Source organism: Schistocerca americana, chromosome X (genome assembly GCF_021461395.2).
Source record: "Schistocerca americana isolate TAMUIC-IGC-003095 chromosome X, iqSchAmer2.1, whole genome shotgun sequence".
NCBI classification, from domain to species: Eukaryota; Metazoa; Arthropoda; class Insecta; order Orthoptera; family Acrididae; genus Schistocerca; species Schistocerca americana.
In genome coordinates this window covers 404,231,046-404,256,466 of record NC_060130.1, presented here as the reverse complement: position 1 = coordinate 404,256,466, position 25,421 = coordinate 404,231,046, and positions in this window count along the sequence as shown.

Sequence of the window (25,421 nt, the reverse complement as noted above, 5' to 3'; positions counted from 1 at the left end):
CCTACCCCTCCTCCTTACCCACCTCTCTGGGAAATTCTCAAACCCCCTCACCTCACCAATACAAGCACTCTCTTGATATCAAATTAATTAACTAATTAATTAAATTGATCAATTAATTAACCATTCCCCTCTGGAAAGTCCCTCAGACATCCCCACCCCTCCCCCAGTTCCCACCTCCACACCTACACCTGGAAATCGGTGGGAAAAAGATTCTGCCTGTACTGGAGAGGGAGGATCTGACAACACAAAGTTCAGATCAATGTCAATAATACATTTATGCCTATTTGTTACTTAATCAATTTGTGGGAGACTGGGCTCCACCACATGGGTAGAGCTCACATCTGCCCCAATCTCCCATGGCATAATAACATGGAATTAAGTGAGATATATTAGCTGCCATTTGGGGTTGTCCAAGTTAGTGTCCGTCATCCGGGCACTGGGCGTGTGCATCCACACGCCACGGACGATAGGTCCCCACTGAGTCTCTAGTCCCAAGTGCCGCCAGCTGCCAGGTGGAGCACCAAGTGCTTACAACTCCCTCTGCTGTGAAAGTCCATAGCCTACTGGTATGTACATGACAGCTTGCACCTCTAGCATCAGAACGCGAAACTACCATGAGACTGCACACATGCAGGGTGACTGTCTGCCATGCTGACTGCACACAGAGGAAATCTATGATGCGTGCCTCACAGTCCGCTGCAGGGAAACTGTTGTTGGAAGCCCAACAGCCAGGTGGCTGGGTGCGCCGATACCAGTCCGAGTGGGTGCATGTGCATCATCCCCTCTCAAGTGGCTGCTTCCTGATGAACAAAGCATCAGGTGCCAGCAATGTTTTGATATTTGATAAGTGGGAAACCATCTCCGCTCTCTGTCAAGTTAATACTTCCTATTTGTGTGTGAACCACCATGTCAAAACATGTAGACAGAGGTTTTCATCCCTTCTCAGAATACCACATTCCTATCGGCTAAAGGTGAAGCAGTAAAGGTATTGAAATCCTACCCCCTCCAGTCTCATTCCCATTCTACTATAATCCATGGTTGTGTTAGTTTAGCCACCAGTTTGCCTGTTTCTGTGTTACTTTGTTTGCAAGATGAAATTTTTACAAGCAACCACAGCAGCAGCACCAGTGGGAGTGCTAAATGCCTCAGACAGGAGAATTACCAGGTAAGCACATATTGAATTTCATAGTGTGAGATCGTATATCATAGTGTGTATTTTCATTGAAAAGTTTCTCATTATCAGATCATTGTGTGATCAGATTTTGAAGTATATTTTTGCACAAGAGTATCTTAGTGTCAAATCACACTGTATTCAGATTTTGGTAACATAGCATTTGTTCAGATTTAGGTTTCACAGCATGAGATCGGATTTGTTGGTGTATATTTTCGTAAAAAAGTTTTGTAGCATCAAATCACTGTGTGTCCGGGTATCGAAGTATACTTTTGGAAAAAGTTCTGTAGTATCAAATCACACAGCGTTCAGATTTTGATATCGTAACATTTGTTCAGATTTAGGTTTCAGAGCATAAAAATGGATTTCATAGCTTTCACAGCATTTGTTCAGAGTTCAGTATAAATTTTTTTCTTGTTGTTTCAGCATACATTCACCAAATCATGGAGCAGTTGGAAGCAGAGACTCAGCAGTGGCAGCAGCAGCAGCACTAGCAGTAGCATAAACGTTGTAAGTATATATATATATATATATATATATATATATATATATATATTTCTTCTTAATAGTATTGTGTATACATAATACGTTGCTATTAGATGTATTCTTTTCAAAAACTTTCATTATATACGTGATATGATATTGTCTGAGACACACTATTTATTGTAGTTCTAGTTGATTTCGAGGATCAGGAGCAGGGAGGGACAGAATGTGATACCATCCACATCACAGCGTTCATGTAAGTGTATATTCTAAAAAAATTTCGTAGTTGTGTGTGTGTGTCTAAGTTTTTTGTTCAATAAATTATATTACTGTTGTAGGCAATGTAGGGGAGCTGGATCGACAGATCCATGGTGTTTTGGGTGAGGGGATGCCCAAGTGGGTGAAGGAGATGGAGAGGGAGCTGCATCACTATGAGGAGATGCTGGATGACCAGAGGGTTATATCTTGGAGCCAGAGCGGTATAGGTAATTTATACATGTTCTCAATCTACGAGGGCAGTTCAATAAGTAATGCAACACATTTTTTTTCTGAAACAGGGGTTGTTTTATTCAGCATTGAAATACACCAGGTTATTCCCCAATCTTTTAGCTACACAACACTATTTTTCAACGTAATCTCCATTCAATGCTACGGCCTTACGCCACCTTGAAATGAGGGCCTGTGTGCCTGCACGGTACCATTCCACTGGTCGATGTCGGAGCCAACGTCGTACTGCATCAATAACTTCTTCATCATCCGCGTAGTGCCTCCCACAGATTGCGTCCTTCATTGGGCCAAACATATGGAAATCCGACGGTGCGAGATCGGGGCTGTAGGGTGCATGAGGAAGAACAGTCCACTGAAGTTTTGTGAGCTCCTCTCGGGTGCGAAGACTTGTGTGAGGTCTTGCGTTGTCATGAAGAAGGAGAAGTTCGTTCAGATTTTTGTGCCTACGAACACGCTGAAGTCGTTTCTTCAATTTCTGAAGAGTAGCACAATACACTTCAGAGTTGATCGTTTGACCATGGGGAAGGACATCGAACAGAATAACCCCTTCAGCGTCCCAGAAGACTGTAACCATGACTTTACCGGCTGAGGGTATGGCTTTAAACTTTTTCTTGGTAGGGGAGTGGGTGTGGCGCCACTCCATTGATTGACGTTTTGTTTCAGGTTCGAAGTGATGAACCCATGTTTCATCGCCTGTAACAATCTTTGACAAGAAATTGTCACCCTCAGCCACATGACGAGCAAGCAATTCCGCACAGATGGTTCTCCTTTGCTCTTTATGGTGTTCGGTTAGACAACGAGGGACCCAGCGGGAACAAACCTTTGAATATCCCAACTGCTGAACAATTGTGACAGCACTACCAACAGAGATGTCAAGTTGAGCACTGAGTTGTTTGATGGTGATCCGTCGATCATCTCGAACGAGTGTGTTCGCACGCTCCGCCATTGCAGGAGTCACAGCTGTGCACGGCCGGCCCGCACGCGGGAGATCAGACAGTCTTGCTTGACCTTGCGGCGATGATGACACACGCTTTGCCCAACGACTCACCGTGCTTTTTTCCACTGCCAGATCACCGTAGACATTCTGCAAGCGCCTATGAATATCTGAGATGCCCTGGTTTTCCGCCAAAAGAAACTCGATCACTGCCCGTTGTTTGCAACGCACATCCGTTACAGACGCCATTTTAACAGCTCCTTACAGCGCTGCCACCCGTCGGAAGTCAATGAAACTATACGAGACGAAGCGGGAATGTTTGAAAATATTCCGCAAGAAATTTCCGGTTTTTTCAACCAAAATTGGCCGAGGAAAAAAATGTGTTGCATTACTTATTGAACTGCCCTCGTACTTACAAATAATCAGTGTTCTTTCTTTCCCCAGGGCAGCAGGTGATGCCAGGAACCGTCTGGAATGATGTACTTATTTCTTGCTATTCATTCTCTACAACACTATCATCCATGCAGTATGCTGTGGGGTGGGTTCTACGGGCATTGAAGAAACATCCATGAAGACGAGATCCTGTGTGGCCTGCTCCACTGTGTAAGACACCACTCCTCACTGCATGGGAGGCTGCCACTGCACGAAGAGCTGCTGTCCCCACCCCGTCATCAGCTCCGCTCTCGTGTGGGCCTGTTTCCCTCCGGCAACTTGTTCAGGATTGTGGGAACAGCAACTGTTTCAGCAGCCACAGCTACAGCCAGGCTGATCACACTGGGGCATGCACCATCCCCTCTTCCCCGACATTCTTACCTGAACTGCAAGGTATGTGCACCTAACTGCTCCTCCACACAACAGTCATCATCAGCTGCATTGTCATCAACTAGTTGTAGTTACAGTAATGGCAGTAGTAATCCTGTGGATGGTGGGAGTTCCCTCCCCTGTCCTTTTAATGAAGGACATCAGATTAGTAAAACTGTACCACAAATAGTATTCTGGCTGATTGCAGATGCCTTAAAGAAGCGAATCTCGTTCACTAGGATCGAGAATCCAGCAAGAGGGTACCGAGACCCTGTAGGGTTTCTAAGAGCATACTTTCCTGCTCTGTAATCGGAGCTCCTCAAGGTTGTTAATGATCTGTGGTACCAATAAAACTGTTAAACTGCTGAGGTCATCGGTCCCTAGACTTACACACTACTTACACTTACTTAAACTAACTTATGCTAAGAAAACACCCACACCCATGCCCGAGGGAGGACTCGAACCTTCGGCAGGAGGGACCGTGCAATCCCTGACATGGCACCTCAGACCGCATGGCCATTCTGTGTGACGATCTGTGGTATCCTGCCATTAAATACAGCTCTGTGCTGTGCATCGAACTGTCACCAAACAGGCCTCTGGCGTTGAAGAGACAAGCCTTCACTGTCTTTGGGGGAAAATGGACTGATATTGTCTAGCATCAATCGCCTAGTATTTTTATGAGTCCACCTTGAGTGCTATACTGGAATAGCTTTCCGAGGTGGAAGTTAGAGGGTCAGCTAAAGCACTCAGCTGAATACTACACCTTGCCATTCATACACATGTCTATGATCCAGTAAATGGAGCGTCCAGCTATATCAAGCTTCCTAAGGAAATAGTTGATAAGAAGGCATGTATTATTGTCAAAAATAAAACCGACCGGACTTGTTTTGCATGGTCAATCCTGGCTTGCGAAAGAAATTACAATTATTGGGATCATCTGCAGTGTACATCTCGATATGGTAGATACCTTGAAATTCATAAGTGTTATAACTTTGATGGTATTGAGCTCCCCATCAAGGTCCAGGACATACCTAAATTTGAGGCTCAGAATACTGGATTATTGGTTCATATTTATATCCCAGAAAAATGCAAGTCAGATGAGAAGAACAAACATATAGTTATTGGACCCCTCCACTAATCAAAATTTCCTGGTGAGTGTAACACGCATGTGAACCTGCTGCTGTTCTCAGACAAGGAAAAAAAGAAGAGAGAGAATTATCATTACTGTTGTCTCAGAGACATGTCCTGACTCATTTTCTCCCAAATCAGTAAACACTGGTGTAGAAAGTACATCTGATTAAGCTGCTTCAGTGCCTTTTTCTTGCCGGCCAGGGTGGCTGAGCGGTTCTAGGCGCTACAGTCTGGAACCGCGCAACCGCTACAGTCGCAGGTTCGAATCCTGCCTTGGGCATGGATGTGTGTGATATCCTTAGGTTAGTTAGGTTTAAGTAGTTCTAAGTTCTAGGGGACTGATGACCTCAGAATTTAAGTCCCATAGTGCTCAGAGCCATTTGATTTTGCATTTTTCTTATGCAGGTAACTAGCAAAGTATCTAATAGACTACACTTTCAAGGATGTGTTATTAAGCCCACTGAGGAAATCAAATTCGTAAAATTTAGGAATGCTCATCATCAGGAGCGATGCCTGTTTGTGGTGTAAACTGACTCTGAGTGCCTCCTCGCTCCTGCGACCCACTGTGAAGCAACTCTATGGTCTCACATTCTACCTTCACAGGAAAACACATAACATACGTGGCAGTGTACGAAGTTGCATCATCCTACGATTCGAGTCTTAACCGATAAAAATCTTATGTCAGGGATAATTGTGTAGTTTAGCTTCTCATTGAGCTTGAAAAGCTTTTATGGGAGATAGATAAACTCTACAGAGACAATGTTCCCATGACCAAATCGAAGGAGGATGATGATTTGTACAATAATGTGGTTGATTGTCATCTTTATGCCCTAACATTAGATAGAAAAGGAGAAACTCTTCGTAGGGACCACTGTCGTCTTACGGGAAAATTCCGTGGCACAGCTCACAATACTTGTAATTTGGAGTATCAATTACCCCGACACATACACATTTTCTTTCATAATTTAAGAGTGTATGACGCTCGCTTTCTTGTTGAGCACTTCGCTGGTTTCAACTGGGAGAAAAGTCAGGTTAGTGTCCTACCTGAGAGTGTTGAGAAATATATTTCATTTTCCAAACGAATGACGCCAAGAATTACGTTCCGTTTCCTTGACTCGCTACGTTTTATGCAGGCACCAATCGAGAAACTCGTTGAAGCTCTACATTAGGAGGATATGCACATCACCCGAGCTGCATTTCCCGACGAGAGAGGGAGCTTTCCCATATGAGTATGGCGATAGTACGATAAAATTCAAGAAAACCAGGCTACCTGACATAACTGCATTCTCCAGCAACCTTACAGGAGATGCTATAATGTATGCAGAGCTTGAGTATGCTGTGAATGTCTAGCGGGAACTCAACATTTCTACTGTAGGAGAGTATGCACAGCTTTACATGGATACGTGGATGCTTGCGAGAAATTCCAGAATCTATGCATGACCACATATTCTCTGGATCCTGTCTTTTTACACAGCACCTGGGTTATTGTGGGATGCTATACTCAAGAAAAGGAAGTGCAGGATCAAACAATTTACCTGCTTCTTTTCTTTAAGCGAGGGATCCATGGGGGACTTTGTCAATGTGTCTGTATGCATACCAAGCAAATAACTCACATATGGGTGAGAGGTTCCATGCATCATTTGATTCGAGTTACATAGTATACTTGGATATTAATAACCTGTACAGGCATGCCATTCAACAATCACTGCCAATTGCGGAGTTTTGATGGGTGTCCAAACCCGAATGCAAGGGATTAGGTGTAAAAATCGAGGGTATGGCGGCTGATTCTGATGTGGGGTATGTTTTGGGGGCAGAACACACATATACTATTAGTTTACATGGTGCACACGCTGATTTTCCGCTGTGACCAGAGCAACTAGTTCTGTGAGGAGGCTTCATTCCAAACCTGATGACAACGCTGGGGGATAAGTGGAGATACTTTATGCACTATCATAATCTCCAGCAGCGTCTCAGATTGGGGATGAGGCTGGTTAGAGTAAGCTGGGCTATTTCCTTCAAGAAATCTCCTTGGTTGAAGGAGTATATCGATTTTAGTACGACACTGAGAACTTCTGCAACTTGTGAGTTTGAGAAAGATTTATTAAATTAATGAATAATTCAATTTTCGTAAAACAATGGAAAATCTGAGGGCACATGGTGAAATTTTGATTAGAACCGAATGGGATGGGCGGTCTGGTTCAAGAAAATGCATTGCTTGACCAAATTTCAAATGGATCACAATTTTCAAATAGAACTTAATTGCTGTGGAGATGGTGAAGGCTGCATTAGAGCTCACAAAAACTATCTACGTGGAGATGTGCATACTAGACCTTTCCAAACTGCACAATGACCGCTTTCATTGTGAGTTTGCGAAACTCATTTGCTGATCCTAAATTTTTTATATGGATACAGATAGCTTCATCTAGTGGATCAATAACTGCTATTCTTATGAGGTAATGAGGTGCCATGGTCAAGAATTGGACATGTCTTCATACATGGCCGATAGTCCTTATTGTATTGTTCCACAGAACAAGAAGGTTATCGTCTTAATGAAAGTCGTGGCGAATGGGTCACTGTTTGTGGAGTTTGTAGGTCTGTGAGTCTGTGAGCAAAGATGTATGTGTATTGCACATTGGAAGGTTCCACCCAGAGCCAAGGTAAGGGTACGTGTTATATGGCATCGAGAGCTCTCTCTATCGAAGACTATTTGCAATGTCTGTACTGTGGTGTTGTGGTACTCAACCAGAGCTGCAGCATATGCTGCAGCAAACTATTCGATCGAGTGGACATGAAGTGTACACTGTACTGCAATCTAAAGTCGACCTGTCCCTCTGGACGATTAAAGGGTCATTTGTAATGACGGGATTGAAACTCCCCAGTACTCACACTATTAATTTGTTGAGAGAGAGGGGTGGGGCACTCTGATTGAGTGCGAGGGAGAGAATTTGACTGAGTGTAAATGTAGACTACTATGACTCTTTTATCATAGTGTAAGTAACTGTGTGCGTGTTGTGTAAATATTTATTCATTTATTTATGCACGCCATGTTTGTGAGGAATGTGTGTGGTTATACTTGTAAATGTATACAGATATCTTTTAAAAATAAAAAAAAAATAAAAAAAAAACTGCACACCATATTCATCGACAAGAATTGCAAAATATCGATTCACCATGTGCATCAACAAAAACTACTCCACTTGTAAAGAAATATCTCTGCACCACGTGTGTCGACAAAAAGAAAAATGTACATCAGAAATATATTTATTCACCCCGCATCTCATGTAAATAGGACTTTTTTTTAAGTTTCACGTGCTGCTAGCCGACCAATTATGGTTAGTTTTTAAGTGTGGATACGTAGTTCACAGTCCATCAAAATTGTTGTATAATAACCATGGACCTGCTACTATTGGGACTGCTGTAGTACAAAAATAAAAGTACCTTCACATTAGTTTTTAGCATAGATTTATCCATCTGAAAATTATAAAAATTTCAACCAGAGTTTTTTTTTTTTTTGCTATTGTGAGAGAAAGTATCTCTGTATTGAATATTAGAACCAAATTGTACCTCAAGAGTCAAATTGCATCTCAAGAATGAAATTGTATCTGTGAGAATTGAATAAACGAAAAAAATTCGTTACCATATGTCTTTGTTGTTGTTCTTTACAAAAAAACGTATCCCAATTGTATATATAAAGGTTGTGCAAGACACAAATGACATTAATTTTGGACATGAAGGTGACGTTTAACATGGAAGACAACATAATTTATAGAATGGTTAGATGTGATTATGCCATTCGTGCAGCACGAATGGCTTAAACGCTTCTCTCAGTGACTGCTCTCGATCCAAATTTTCTAACTTTAGCAGCCATAACTTCTCTCGAACAGCCTTGAATGCAGTGATAAGCTTATGCTTAGTGAGCATCTTGTTATATACTAAGTGGGCTGCTTCACAGGCTGCACCGTATGTACAGTTCGCTCAACCATTACAATTCAGTCAATTACTTTCTTTTCAGTTCCGTCAGCCTTTATAGCTAAGTTGTCTATAGCATCTAATTTTTTGATCAGTCTCTGAAGGGTCTGGGCATTCGTCTCTAGCTCCCTAACTTTACGATCAAGAATTCTGCCTGCTTAGCTGAGTGGTAACATGTTTGCCTACAATGCAGTGGGCCTGGGCTCTATTCGTGGCTGGGTTGGAGATTTTATCTGCTTGTGGACTGGGAGTTGTGTTGCCTTCATTATCATTTATTTTATCATCACTGACACGCAAGTCGTCCGTGTGGCGTCACCTGAAATAAGACTTGCAACCTGGCGGCTGAACTTCTCTGGATGGGGCCTCCCGGCCATTAATACCACATGACGATTTCTTTTTCACAGTCAACAGACTGAAATTTTACATCTATGTACAGGCGAATTGTCTGTCTACTCACACCCATCCTCTCGGGCTGAGTACCTGACATCCATGCAAACTTTTCCATGGTGCGATGTATACTAACGTACTCATCACTCTTTTCATACCTATATACACTGAAGCGCGAGAGAAACTGGTATAGGCATGCCTATTCATATGCAGATATATGTAAACAGGCAGAACACGGCACTGCGGTAGGTAACTCCTATGTAAGACAACAAGTACCTGGTGCAGTTGTTAGATCGGTTACTGCTGCTGCAATGCCATGTTATCAATATTTCCATTTCACGAGTGTACCGTGAATATCAGGAATCCGGTAAAACGCCAAATCTCCGACATCACTGCGGCCGGAAAAAGATCCTGCAAGAACGGGACCGACGATGACTGAAGAGACTCGTTCAACGTGACAGCAGTGCAACACTTCCGTAAATTGCTGCAGATTTCAATGCTGGGTCATCAACAAGTATGCTGCTCGTGGGGGCCCTACACGATATTAGGCAGATGTACCAGTTTATTTGGCTCTTCAGTGAATAAAGAAACTCCTGGAAGTTTCGTCTTCGCCTACTGTCATTCAGTTTTCTTGATTTATCGATAACGAGAAACCCTTACTGTGTTTGATTCCAGCAATGTGCACATATGTTTACAGAATCATTGAATGATACGTCGGCTTCTACATGCGCCTGGTAAATGTGTTTTAAATTCAAATTGTCTCGTTTGAAAGCTTTAATGATATTTGCACTATCCATTACCATCTGTTTCAGGTTTTTGGAATATGTCTGAGTCAAATAAAATATGTCAACACCCATTTGACTACGAAAACAGAAATATCATAGAATTGTAATCTGGTTTTCCACAACAACATTGTCAAATATTAACACTGTGTTTGGCTTTACTTTTTTGGTGGTGAGATTTGACTGTTTTGACTGTATGTCATGTATGTTGCTCAAAGTGGACTCCATCCAGATGTGATAGTAAAGACATGAGAAAATTTGTCTTGCTGCAGTTGGATGAATCCACAATTATCGCTTGTATATTATCTGGTGGGAGCATCCCATTTTTCTTCTTCCTCTGGTGTCCTTGCGTATCATCACAGGGCCAGTTACTTACAACAAAGATCTGGTGCTTCACCCAACCTGCCATGATACCGACTACATCAGGTTTTGGTGTACAACGAGCTTTTATAGAAAAATGAATGCATAATAGTAATAATAATAATATGTGACTCACTATAGCACAATCATCTTACCAACTGAGCTACAATTGTTACACCTTATGTTGTATAATGACAGGGTAGTTAAATAAGAAAAACAACAAAGATTTGGCATAACATTTTTTATTCACACGTCAGCAATGGTATACTTCAGTAAGGATTTACTGGTTCAATCTTCACAACAGTACTGTATTTTGCAAATAAATGTTTCTTGCATGCACAGAATTCGGCGTGTGTTTCTCTCAAACTGATGGGTGTTCCTTTAGCTTCTTCTTTTGACACTGTATTCATGCATTGTTCTGAATCGTCTACATGCACACTGTATGTATGGATATGTTTCACAATACCTTTATACACAGTCTGAACACATGGAATCCCATAACGCAGTCTTTCCAACATAAGAGATGGCACCATCCATAGGCCGAGAAATTTTGTAACAGTGAAGTGTTTCAGATAAATGAATCGACGTCCAGATCTCACCATGAGTGTCATGCTGTCATACAATGATGTTATAGATAGTGTCAGACCAGCACAGTAAACGTCCGAAGATAGAGAATAGTCAGAGGTCGTCTGCTGGTTGATGTAGGGTTCTGCAATATACAGTTCATCCCAGTCCAACTCTGTAAACCACACTTCAAACACTTCTCAATGCATTTTCAGTCTCTAACACATCCCACCAGTAGCTGTTCACTGATGCTTCTATACCAATATTTAAGCTCATTGAACCGCTAGCTGTTAAATTTTAAGTTGAAGTGAAAATCACTAGAGCTCTGGGAGGAATCAGCATCTTATCATCCACCTCATCAACACTCTGTCCTTGCAGTAATATTGGAATATTCTGGGATGGTGCATATGTCAGAGACCGGTACCGACCTGCATTGTGTGATGTGGGCCCCCCATCACTGTTCTACTGAGGATCGGGTCTGGCTGGGTGTCTTCATTACACAAATCAGTGGGAAGGAAGGACAACAGCAGCTCCTTGTCCTGCTCCAACATGCTGGTCAAGTGCACTATAGGTTCCCATGGTGCTGCTCCTACTGTCCCCACCATGCCAGAGTTTGCTGCAGGTCCTGAGAAGCTGGTGGTGGAGGCAGCTGCCAGTCCAGACACTGTTGCTGAACAAAGAAGAAGAAGAAGAAGAAACAACAAGCAACCACAGATAATGACATGGGATTGATCAAATAAATGGAACTTGAAAGAGAACTGCAAACATGTAATGAATAGTTACTCTTCTACATCTACATCTACATGGTTACTCTGCAATTCACACTTAAGTGCCTGGCAGAGGGTTCATCGAACCATTTTCATACTACTTCTCTACTATTCCACTCTCGAATGGCGTGTGGGAAAAAGGAACACCTAAATCTTTCCGTTCGAGCTCTGATCTCTCTTATTTTATTATGATGATCGTTTCTCCCTACGTAGGTGGATGTCAACAAAATATTTTCGCATTTGGAAGAGAAAGTTGGTGATTGAAATTTCGTAAATAGATCTCGCTGCAAAGAAAACCGCCTTTGTTTCAGTGACTGCCACCCCAATTCGCGTATCATATCCGTGACGCTCTCACCCCTATTGCGCGATAACACGAAACGAGCTGCCCTTCTTTGCACTTTTTAGATGTCCTCCATCAATCCTACCTGGTAAGGATCGCACACCACGCAGCAGTATTCCAGCAGAGGACGGACAATTGTAATGTAGGCTGTCTCTCTACTGGGTTTGTCGCATCTTATAAGTGTTCTGCCAATAAAGCACAGTCTTTGTTTCGCCTTCCCCATAATATTATCCATGTGGTCTTTCCGATTTAAGCTGCTCGTAATTGTAATTTCTAGGTATTTAGTCGAATTGACAGCCCTTAGATTTGTGCGATTTATCATATACCCAAAATGTATTGGATTTCTTTTGGCACCCATGTGGATGACCTCGCACTTTTCTTTGTTTAGTGCGTATTGCCTCTTTTCACACCATACAGAAATTCTCTCTAGATCCTTTTGTAGTTGGAATTGATCGTTAGATGATTTTACTAGACGGTAAATTACAGCGTCATCTGCAAACTAGATGATTTTACTAGACGGTAAATTACAGCGTCATCTGCAAACAATCTAAGGGGGCTGCTCCGATTATCACCTACATCATTTATGTAAATCAGGAACAGCAGAGGGCCTATGACACTATCTTGCGGAACGCATACTCCTATTCTGCTGGAATTCATTGGGCGATCTCGGCTGCTGTTGACACTTCATGGTTCTTCCACTGACTGACTGCAGCTGCGAGCATGTCTGTCCTATCTTCCCCAATGTTAAGAACACGTGACTGGATGTAGTGTTCCCGCATTCCTATTGACTCCCCGTAATTTTCAGTTGGGGGAGAGAATGAACGCTGTGTTCTTATTGGTTCCCAAGGGAAGTGGTGGAGGTAAAAAAACAGTTTCAAGCACCCTCTGCGGCAGTTCGGCGAATTAGCTCAGTTGAGGTCCATACACCAAGATGACCATCTCTGATTCATTCTGTCTGAAGTAGTGGAATAGGATGAAGTTGCCTCTTGCACTGTGGATTGACAGGCCATTTCAAAGAACACCAACAGCTCCAGTACAAGCAGTAGTCTTTATGAGTTGCAAAATGCACCTTCAGATCATCCTACTGCATCATCATTATTTGCTGAAAAGCATTCACCCAACACTCATACATTATCGTCTCCTTCATTCCTCACGTAGGCTGTGGATACAGTCCTCAGCTGTATGCTTACAGGTGATACACTTATTGAACTCCACTCTGTCCAACATCGTCTCCTCACTTGAACACATTATGATAGTACCTTCCCAGGATGATGCTACACATTAAGACACTCCAGTAACGTGGTTCTGAACGTTTTTCATTGCACAAATGCTCCATAGTGAGTACTTCCTGTCTGACATCTCAACACAAACTGAGAAATTTAGGGATGGGAGCCAACTGGAACAGCTGGCAGTAGCATAATGAACAAGGGCCTCAATGGGGACCTGACCCTCAAAGCGTGTGGATGCGTGCACCCGGTGAACGCACAACAGACACTCGCATCGGCTACCCCAAACAGTGGCTGATATATTGCACTTCATTGCATTTCTCGGTGCTTACAATTATTACACCATGAGAGATGGGGGCAGATGTGTGCTCTACCCAAGTGGTGGAGTCCTGTCTCCCACAAACTGATTAAATAAAGATTTGGCTTCAGTATATGATTGAAACTGAATTGAGTTTTGTGTCCTGAGATGCTTCCTCTCCAGCACAGACTGATTCTTTTTCCCACCAATTTCCAGGTGGAGGAGGGGAGGGGGAAGTGGTGTAGGGGAGGGAAGGGCTAGGAGATTTTGCAGAGGGGAAGGGGTTGATTAATTGATTAATTTAATTAATTTGTTTATTAGTTTGATATCAAAGGTGTGCTTGAATCGCAAGGGGAAGGGGGTTGGAGATTTCCCAGAAGGGTGAGGAAGGAGGAGAGGGGTGGATAGGGTGGGGTTTCTCAGAAGGACTGATTATCCCCAGTGGGTCACAAATCAACCCTTTGGGGGTCATAAAATACTCAGCAGAACAATAGGTTTACCCCTGAATACAAGTTTGCCTCTGAATGTATGCAATCTGCACAAACGAAATGCGCCAGGACCCCTTTGCCCTTTTACAGTGCTTTGGGGATGAATTTGTCATGTCTGTAGCCCTGTGTACGATGCTAGTCGGATCTCAAAGGGACAAGAAAACCTAATATTTCTTTTGTTTCCTCCCTGGTTGTATCTAGCGTGGAACTGGTCAGAGTTCCAGCAAACAGACCGACGTAGGCTCATCAGTGAAAGGCTGACTGCAATAGCTCTACTAGGAAATTAGACTCTAAAGCGCCCTTTTGTGGAGAAAAGTGCCTTATAAACTCGAACTGGTTACTGGTTAGGTGGACACGACAGTGACTTCACCATTGGCCTTTCACCAGTTCTGGAACTGTGGGCAACCTGAGAAAAATGTGGCGTGTTATCACATATGAACTTTTTTCCGTCTACAAGCTCATTTGCACTTTTCCAGCTAACAGCTGTTTTAATTCTTCCGCTTCATAAACGAATGTTAACTACTAATAATGAGTCCAGAAACGGCGGTAGGCTGTATTACAAACAAGAAATACTGTGAGCTTTATTTAGGCTCTGTGAACAGTTATACGGGGTGATCAGAAACAGTCTGAAAAACTTATGAGGGTGTTGCAGCGTAATTTATGGTGAGAAATAACTGTTAAGAAAAAAATTCGATACGTTGCGCCTTATCCGAGTTAATTAGCGTTGAAGGTAGCTAATCAGGCCGTTGCGCACGCTAATTCAAGCGGCCCGCCAGTGACCGTGTCGTCAAACGTATTCTTCGTTCGATTTCCTAAAACCGGACAGGAGAGCGGTGCAAAAACTGGACATGGGACGGTAGTAAGGATCGAAATCGAGCCGAAGGCTGAGCAATCTCGTGCGCTATCGTCTACGCTACGAGAACAACTGACACTTATTGTATCTGGTGGGCCGCTTGAATTTACGCCCGCAACAGCCAGTTGTCTAATTTTAGTGCTAATTAACTCAAATATCGATTTTTTCTTAACCTACACTGCAACATCCTTGCAAGGTTTTGAAACTGTTTCTGATAACCCTGTATTATCAACGCTGAAGGTAAATATACACTAGCAGCATAAAAGACTTACGCACACAAATAGCGGGAAAGAGTACAAAAAAGAAAAAGAACAGAATATTTTCTACATTCTACATTAACATTGTACAGAAACGAAGCGAAATCGACAAATGTAAAAGTAACTTCCGGAGTATGCCAATGTCGTGTTAAACGGCCGTTTCTGTTTACAGAATTATAAAGAAATGATGTAGACTTTCAGAAGACTGGGAATTGAAACTAGTTGTAAATATACGTAACATACACCTCATAAATAGACGTAGAGATCCATTAATGTTCGATTACGCTATCGACGAAAAATCAGTGGAAACAGTAACTACCGTAAACTACTTGGAAGTAATCACCCAGATTGATGCAAAGCAGAATGACCACATAAAACTACTTGTAGGAAAAGTAGATGCCAGGCCGAAATTCATTGGAAGAATGTAAAGGAAACGTAATTATCCACCACAGAAGTGGCTTATGACCACTCGTTCGACTGACTGCTCGTCAGTCTGGGACTGTTACCGAGTAGGATTAATAAAAGAGATGGGGAAGATCCAACAAAGAGGAGCGCGGTTGCTTAAGTAAGAGCAGGAGGGTTACGGAGATGTTCGACTAACTCCGGTGGCAGACGCTATAGGAGAGGTGTTGTGCAAGAAGGGAAAGTTTACTGTTCAAATTCCAAGGGCGTACGTTCGGGGGAGTCAGGCAACATATTGCTTTCACTCATATACTGTACATTTCGCAAAACAACCGCGAGGAGGGAATCTGGTGAATTACAGCTCATATGGAGGAAATAGTAATGGAACAGTCTGTTGCTAGCAGGACTTGTGAGAGAGGAAGTGACATTTCTCGGAAGTTCGCTCCGGTTACTCTACAGGACGACTAAGAATTAATTTCCCATCTAGCCGAGCAGTGCAGCGTGCTATGTCATATGTAGATTCTGTACAAGAGCGTTTCTTAGATTAGTTCCTGTGTACGCCACTGCTTTTAAAGACGCGCTGCGGGAGACGCGGCATAACATGGTGAAACACCAAGCGGGCGCTCCTTGTGACGTAGCTGAGGTATCTGCGACTCTCTCTTCAACTTGCAGACAGACTATACCAAAAGTAATTTCCGCCACACAACAGTCTAAGGTGGTTTTCGGAGACAAAGTAACATTTTCTTTTAAAAGTTCTTTTACTTTGATAAAGTCTCTTTTTATGCCACGGAAATGTCAGCGCTGAATGAGCAATACATCTTTTTTACTTTGTTGACCCAGCTTGTTGTGGATTTCCAACCTCACAAATATTTGCAAGTCTTATTAGTTAATCTACTGTCTTGCAATATATTTTATTTTTATCTTATTTTTATTTTATTTTTAAGTTCCGAGCGGTCGCGAAGTGGAAACCAGTGTGAAAATCAAAAATGTATTATTTGGTACACCTTCTACATAGCCACTGCTTCGACTTCGACATTTGTCGTAGCGTTGTACCAACTTTCCGATATCCTCGTCATAGAAGGCAGCGTCCTGTGCTTTCCGCCAATTCACTACGCTGGTACGCAGGTCCTTGTCGGTGCCAAAACGATGTCTTCATAGCCAGCAATTCACGTGAGGAGAGTTGAAACTCAGCGGGAGCCAGTTACAGGCTGTATTTTTGTTGATCAAGCACTTCCCATCGAAAACGCTACAGGAGCATCTTCATTGTCTCTGCCGAGTGCGGCAGAGAATTGTCACGAAGAAGGAATCGTATGACAGTTATTTTACGTGGGCTGCATGACATCAGGCAAAATCTCTCACCAGGTCCTCATACTTGGTGGTTGACAGTATTTTCTAGGCATCTTTAGGTGGTCACCGTGCACTCTGGACGGAAAAGAGCCACATGGCGCAATCGACGGGCATGCTGGAGACACTGCCCATCACATTTGCGCAAATTTTCATCGGATTTTCACAGTGGTTTCCAGTTCGTGACCGATCGGAACTTAGCCGGCCGCTGTGGCCGAGCGGTTCTAGGCGCTTCAGTTCGGCACCGCGCGACTGCTGCGGTCGCAGGTTCGAATCCTGCCTCGGGCATGTATGTGTGTGATGTCCTTAGGTTAGTTAGGTTTAAGTAGTTCTAAGTTCTAGGGGACTGATGACCTCAGCAGTTAAGTCCCATAGTGCTCAGAGCCATTTGAACCATCGATCGGAACTTACTTTGTGAATAGCCCTCGTATGTGCGTGAAATTCATGATAAGTACATTCCTTTCTTCCATCCGTTGATTGATCAAAAACTGGCTACCTCCTTCACTGCTAATGATGTTCATTAGCATGGGCTACACTTTCTAAACAAGAACTGCTTCCTTTCACTCATGACTGGTTTTGCAGTTGCATATTTTTGTGGTTGCCTCCATATGTAGTTTCTTCTATTGTTGATACAAGGCTTCAATTTCTGGTAAGAAATCTCTCAGCTTCTGCTCCGGAATTCGTGCTTTTGTGGAAAAATCATCACTTCTCACACAGCATTTTCGACGCACAGTTAATTTAAACACCCGAAAATTGTAAAGGAGAACCATTAACGTTTGATTAAGAAGTTTCCTGGTATTTCGTGTGAATAATACCCGAGCCAATAAAATATTGTCTCCCATAAACGACCTGATGACAATTGCATTGTACCCGCTACGACTGGAAACGTCCCTCTAATATTAAAAATATCCAATAGCGCTGCGGACTGTGGAGTAGAAAATGATTGGCTTGATTCACGCAACCCTCTCTCCCTACCTTGGCTTGAAGTCTCTGATACACCACATTGTGTCACCCGATCAGTGTCATTTCTTTATTTCTAGATTTTCCAATTTTGAAGGCCCACGGTCACCACTTTTCCTTATCCTACTGAGCGCAAACATCATAAAGTCGTGTATACATAGAAGGAAACAAACTGGTATGTGTGTGCGTGTGTGATTGGGGGGGGGGGGGGGAGGGGGGGGAGGGAGGTATGCAGCTCAATAAAAATTATAAAAAAATTGAGAAGTGCCATATAATTGCCACCTTAATGTGCACTTCGTGACGTTGTACGAAAACTGGCACCCTTATAGGCCTCGGCCACGGCATGACGCTCTGGACCCTAGATGGGACAGTTCTGCAGAACTGTTTTCCACGTTATAGAATTCCACCCAAATACACTTCATATATCTCAACTAAAGGTGCATGATTTATCTTAGCGGGTAGCGTGTGATGAGAGACCTTGTAACCTCCCCCCTCACTTATCGACCTTAATGACAGTGAAAAATGAAACCGCGTGTACCTAATGGGAATTTTGGAAAAGCAATCGTCACCGAAGTTAACCTGTCGGTAAAGAGGGAGGAAAGGGTTACATCTAAATGAAAGGAAAAATGCAAATGAAACTGGTGGAAATTAATTTTGAAAAGGGGTAAAGTTAATAAAGAAAGTAAATGTGCGGCCGTTACGTTAACAATTGACTAGCGGTAATTAGATATTTGAGATTTGGGGGAAATCACGGTCGCCAGTCCTAAGGACAATTACTATAGTAACTGAAAAAGAAAGGTTATTACACATATAATTAACACTAGAAGCGTGGCAACTGAAGGTTGACACGTGTAGTGTGAAAACTGAAAGTTTGTCAGAAGTAATAAATTTCGCTACACTCTGACTTAATTTAGCAAAAGAATTAATAAAACCGGAAAATCGAAAGTTAATTTAGTGACTGAAGTTAATAGTGAGCTTTCTTTCTGAAGCACATCGAAATCCAGTAAAATACGGTTAGTCTTGGACTACCTCAACAATCATTTCAAAAGCAACTTGACTCTACGCAATTTAGAAACAAGAGATTTAACTTTGAACTTGAATTAAATGATTCTGAACTATTAACAATAGTAAAATTTAGTACGTACCAAGCTGAGCTGCAGTCACAGGTAAGCTAAAATATGCTAACAAAACTCGCACTCTAAATTTGTGCTCGTGTAACCTAAATATTGTAGCCAGCTACTGAACTTTGAAATTAAAGCAGTGAAATCTAATTATATTATTTTAATGCTGGCGTTTGAATTTCAACGACACTCGGGTTCATTTCGGAAAAGGAAGGGACCCTGCTTGGCAATGAAATTGGGACAATGAGCAACAAAGGTTCATGCTAAGTTGCTGTAATTTTGCGAGGCAAATGGAACAATTTGAAAAGCTGAGGTCTGCCATACAGTTCTGAAACTTTACGTGCTTTTAGTCTTCCTTGTTGGTTGATTGAAGGTTTGAAGCCGTCGATCGAGGAGGTGGCGACAGTCACTCATTGTCGGCCGTCGCTGTTGCAGAAGCTGGATGTTGGCGCGCCTTCTTCTCGACACGGTCACCAGACGAAACGGGCTCTTGATGTGCGCTAGTTAATGTTTCCCGTCCGCGACACCATGTCAGAAACTATCATCGCAAGTCGAGCGCAATTACATGCTGCCAAACCCCGAAAGCGCGGCAACTCGCGGGAGCGTCACACAACACACCTGCTCCACTCGCTACTCCCGCCACACCCCGACTGCTCCGCCCGCGCTTCACGCGGCAGAGTTCACACTACCAAAGATCCTACACACTTTGATTCTTCACACGACCTATCGATGTAATCGTTCGATAGCAGTTTTCCCTAGGCAAGACCCAGCGTAAAAATACAAATAATATTTACGAAACAAACCAATTATACATCGACATAAGTGCATAAATATATATATATACAAACAGTAAAACAATTACAATATATAGACAGAAATGTCATATCTTGAGGTAACAAAACAAGGGGAAAAAAATAATAGTACAATAGATGGAAATAGGAGGATATGCATTTCCGGCGTTACACGTGCCCCACATTGTCTGAGGATGTTCGTGTAACGTAAACAGACTCAGAAAATGTCCCAAAAAAGAAACAGCGGAAATGCATATGGTGAAAACATCAACAAAATTTAGCATTCGTCTAATTAATCATAAATCAATTTTTAGACCATAATAACTGAGTGGAGACACTCCTAATCGTATTCCACTGTCATCTTGCACCAAATAAAACAGGTTGACAACATATTAAAATTCATAGAAGATATAGAAAATGGTTTAGCTATTCTAAAATTGTCAAAATTCCCAACAGTATCAAGAAATGGAATACTATTTACAAAATTAATCAGAGTACATGGTCATAAAAACAGGTAGATGAAAATACGCAAATTAATAATTAATTACATAGAATACACATTTTTACATAACCCTTTCATAATTAATATTCTCGTCATGGGAGTCCATTAAACGCTAAACAAGAAAATAACACACATCAGATCGAAAAAAAACATAAATATTGACAGTAGAATTCTTTCAGCTGTCCGGGAAGAAAAACTATTCCGCCTTTCGTACTCGCGAGTACAAAGGATGCCGACAGCGGCACAAGAGCCAACAGCGGCACAAGAGCCGACAGCGGCTCGCCTCGCCAGTATTGTTGCGCCCGCGTGTGCGGCACGCTTGATCTCACTCGCCCTTATGACGGCGTTTCCAGAACGTCCGTTTCACTGAATTCTTTAGGAAAAACTCACTCCCGAGTAATCTCAAGGAGTCCCTTAATACTATCACAGTGGATAACTCAACACTGTCCATCATCACACATGTACAAGCCTGAAACTTAAAACAGCGTCTAAGCACATCGGCAATGACTAGTAAATCACATATTTATGGAATCTTACAGCTAGTTACAAAATCATATTTACATTGCTTAATCTACTGTGACTCAGCTGAAAACTTAAACTAGCAGCTTGGATTTTTAAATTGATTAATATTCAGTAACTCTTAAATCATTTAATCAACATAAATTACTTATTAATTACAACTTCTTTAATGACCTCTAGGTCAGGCAAAAGCATCGCCACATGGCACATCCTTAAATCTTACACTCTATATCTACATACTGTGCAAATTACCCTATCTGTGGTACTAATCAATCCTTGGTTGGTACAATTTCAAGTCTACAATATTCCGTAAGCATTTGTGTGAGGTATACCAATGACTTTATATGGTCCATTATAAACAAACTTAAATTTAGAGATTTCATGGTCTATCTCGCTCGATTTCTCATGAGCTTTTACAAGTACTAAGTCTCCGATTGCAAACTTAGCAAAACGCGCTTTAGCGTCATGACGACGTATGCGAGCATCGGCTTTTAGCTTCATTACTTCTCGCAAACGATCTTTTTTCACACCAATACTAATGTTAATCCGTGGAGGGAATTTGATTATCTCTTCCAATTCACTTTCTACACTTTTGTCAATGCCGAGATTCCTCATGTTATGGCAGTTCAAACTCATTCCTACGTCAATGTCATCCGGCCAGTTAACAATGTGTAATAGGCTGGTATTGCCTATGCACACCGTCTCCTGCCTCGTCAAAACTAACTACTATTGTTTTATCTTGGGACGTACATGTCAACGTTTTGCTTTCGCAGTTAATCACTGCACGGTACTTTAATAGCCAATCTAACCCGATAATTACTTCCGTAGTTAAGTCTGGCACGACGACAAACTCTTGTTCAAATCGTTCCCCACATATCTCGAAGTTGACAAAAATCTGTTTTGTGACCGGTTTACTGGCCTTCCCAGTAGCACCGATAATTTTCACTCCTGTTACTGGCATAACTACGATGCCAGGTCTGTCTTTCAGTAACTCAAATATTTTCCCAGATACAGCACTCAATTCTGCACCGGTGTCAATCAACACGTTTAGTTGAAGGTCGTGCATATTAACAGACACTACTATCTGTCTACACTTGTCCTCGACTGTTTCTTTATTTTCCCACAGTAAATCCTCGTCTATATCCAGGTCATTCCAGAAAAAACCATCCGGCTTTGATCCCAAATCCGGTTTATCTGGCGGCTTTTTCAGCCTCTGTTCACATACAGTTTTAATTTCAACACGTCTGTCCTGAGGCTTAGTCTGTAGCTTCGCCTCCAATACCGAAACCTTTTCCTGTAACTCGTCAACTAGTGAGTGTTGCTTTGCTATCGATTCACTAATTGTCACCTTCGTTGATTCCTCTTTGGTCAGATTGATCTCATCTGCCAATCTACCTGGAGGAATGTGCCCAGTCGCATCTGAAATTACTTCCTCTGGATCTGCGCAACCCACACTGCTACCGTCTGACCGCATAACGTCAGCTCTAACCTCATACACGCTGAAATCTATGTGCTTTTCTACCAATTGTGTCCGGCTATCACTAAAATTTTCGTAATCTTTCCCCTTAATACTCTCGCAATGTTTAAACTGGAGGTTTGCGTCGGATGGGTCGGCTACTTCTACCACTATAACTTTCGGTAAAGTCTGCCGGTTAGGGCCAGAACTTTCCGTTACTCCTTCAACATCTAACTCCTGCGGGACGAAACACGACGAATCTTGCTCGTGCTGCCCATTAACATCAACTATTTCTGGTAAAGTCTGCCGGTTAGGGCCAGAACTTTCAATCACTTCACAAATACTATCTTCCTGTGGGACGAGACGCGGCAAATACTGCACGCGCTCCCCATAAACACTTCTCCCATACAGACCCCTATAATCTCTTAGTTCGTCGTATAAGCGACCGAACTGCCTTAACCAGACCTCATCCCTCTCTGCATCCTCTCGCTCAATGACGGACGTTTTATCCGACATCTGATCTTCTCTAAACAATTGCGAATCATTCTTAAACTCAATCTCCAGTTCCGCTGTGGGTATTACAGCTGCCACTTTATGATCGATTTCCGGAACACTACTTAAATTGTTCTCACTGACAGCGAATGTATTTTCTACTGCCGTGTATACAGCTGATCTACTACTTGTGGGCGCACTCTTTTCTCTTAACACTGGCACACTCTCCCGCCGATGATTATTCCACACGGAATTTTCATAATGACGATACCTGGGTTTTCTCCTGTTATTGGGCCGCCAAAATTTCTCCACGCCCGCTCGGCCCCTCACCGGCGCGGCTAATGGTTTCCCTGTCTCGTCCCAGCAGATACGCTCCCCGGATGCTGCTGAGGCGGCTGATCACACCCTCTGGCGATATTACTATTCTGTGAAGCCCGTATCACGTTAGTATGATACTGGTTTCTGTCATTCCTGTTATCATTTGCATTGTACCGATTGTTATTACGGCCCGAACCATTATTGTTATTGCTGCGGTATGCATTATTCCCATGGTTATCGTTGTTATGGTTGGGGTGGTACCCGTTGTTGTTACCACGGCCTCTACCACTGTCGCGATTATTGCGCCAATTGTCCTCGTCCTCAACTCTTTCCAGGAAATCATTGACTGTCCTATAATTGCTTCCTACGTAGCGTTTTGCATCATCTGGAAGCTTCTTGTAGAGTTCCCAGACTATTTCGGATTCCGTGCGGCGATCACGCAAATATTCCAACTTGCGGATCCAGCCCTCACAAAACTCCCTCATCGAACCGCGCGAATTCGCATCGAAAGGCCTCGATACGACAAATTCGCGCCAGACACTTTGCTGTTTTTGCTCTGACCAGTATTCAGCCAGAAACAAATTTTTAAACTCGTCAAAAGTCAGGTTCGTAATGTCGAGGTTTAAGCCCCAACGCTTGGCATCACCAGCCAGCACATCAATAACCGCATTAATTTTTCTCTCATTAGTCCATGATCTGGGTAAAACTCTTTCACAATTCTTAATGAAATCCGTCGCGTGTATACCGCCTTTTTTCAAGGGGTCGAACCGCTCCTCTTTCGTCAACAATTCCGAACTATGTGCACAGATTGGCACATAGCTCTGTTTTTCGTCAAGTTTCTTTTCTAATTCCGACACTCTCATAATTACTTGGCAAGTGGTTGTCGCAAGCGTTTCCACTTCCCTCTTTTTCTCTTCGCAGGTATTAGCCTGCTCCCTCACTTTAGTGTCTACTTCGGACACTAAAGCCTTTAAAGTTTCCACCTTCTGTTGATCCTCTTTTTTCACTAATTGAATTTGTTCCGTCACCTTATTCTCGATGATCGGAGCAACTGCTTCTCCTACACTTTTCTCGATTCTGCTAATTTCGGAATCAAAACGAGTATTTATGCTCGCAATTTCCGCCTGAACGCCTATCATTTCCTGTTTAAGATTACCGATTTCGGTATTAATTACAACAATATCTTCTTTGATTTTATCAACTTTTGTATTAACAACTCCAACATTGTTGTTAACAACATTAATAGCTTTGTTCTGATTGTCTAGCTTTCGTTCAATCTTTTCAGACTGAGCTTCTTGCTTGGCAGACAGAGCTATAATTTCTGCCGATTGACTCTTGATTTCATTAATCAAAACATTCAATAAATCAGTTAAATTCCCGGAGACTACCGGTTTTACTTCCGTAGCTGGTTCCTCTATACATGTTCCCCCGTATTCATCATCAAGGGGTAGAGATTTGATTTTCGCTTCCGATTCCGAAACATTTTCTAAAGTTTGGAATTCCATTTCTGCTCTTTGTTGCGTTTCGGCGGTCGCGTCTTTCATGCTAGCCGCCTGCCCCTGAACAATTGGAACCTCCGTGCGCGTTTCCCACTGTTCGACCGATTGTTCCGTATCCAAGTCTACCAAATTTTGGTAATTGTTGCCTTCACTCATTTTAATAATTTTCAATATAAATGACAAATCTCAAATGTAATTAGGATTACTCCCACTACTTATTCTCGCTGACGTAACGGCCTGTACGTAACCAGTACTTTGTTACGACATTTGCACCAAAGAAAATTCGTGTCCAGAACAACCTCAAATCTGAAGATTGTCCTGTCACGGTCGCCACGTGTAACCTCCCCCCTCACTTATCGACCTTAATGACAGTGAAAAATGAAACCGCGTGTACCTAATGGGAATTTTGGAAAAGCAATCGTCACCGAAGTTAACCTGTCGGTAAAGAGGGAGGAAAGGGTTACATCTAAATGAAAGGAAAAATGCAAATGAAACTGGTGGAAATTAATTTTGAAAAGGGGTAAAGTTAATAAAGAAAGTAAATGTGCGGCCGTTACGTTAACAATTGACTAGCGGTAATTAGATATTTGAGATTTGGGGGATATCACGGTCGCCAGTCCTAAGGACAATTACTATAGTAACTGAAAAAGAAAGGTTATTACACATATAATTAACACTAGAAGCGTGGCAACTGAAGGT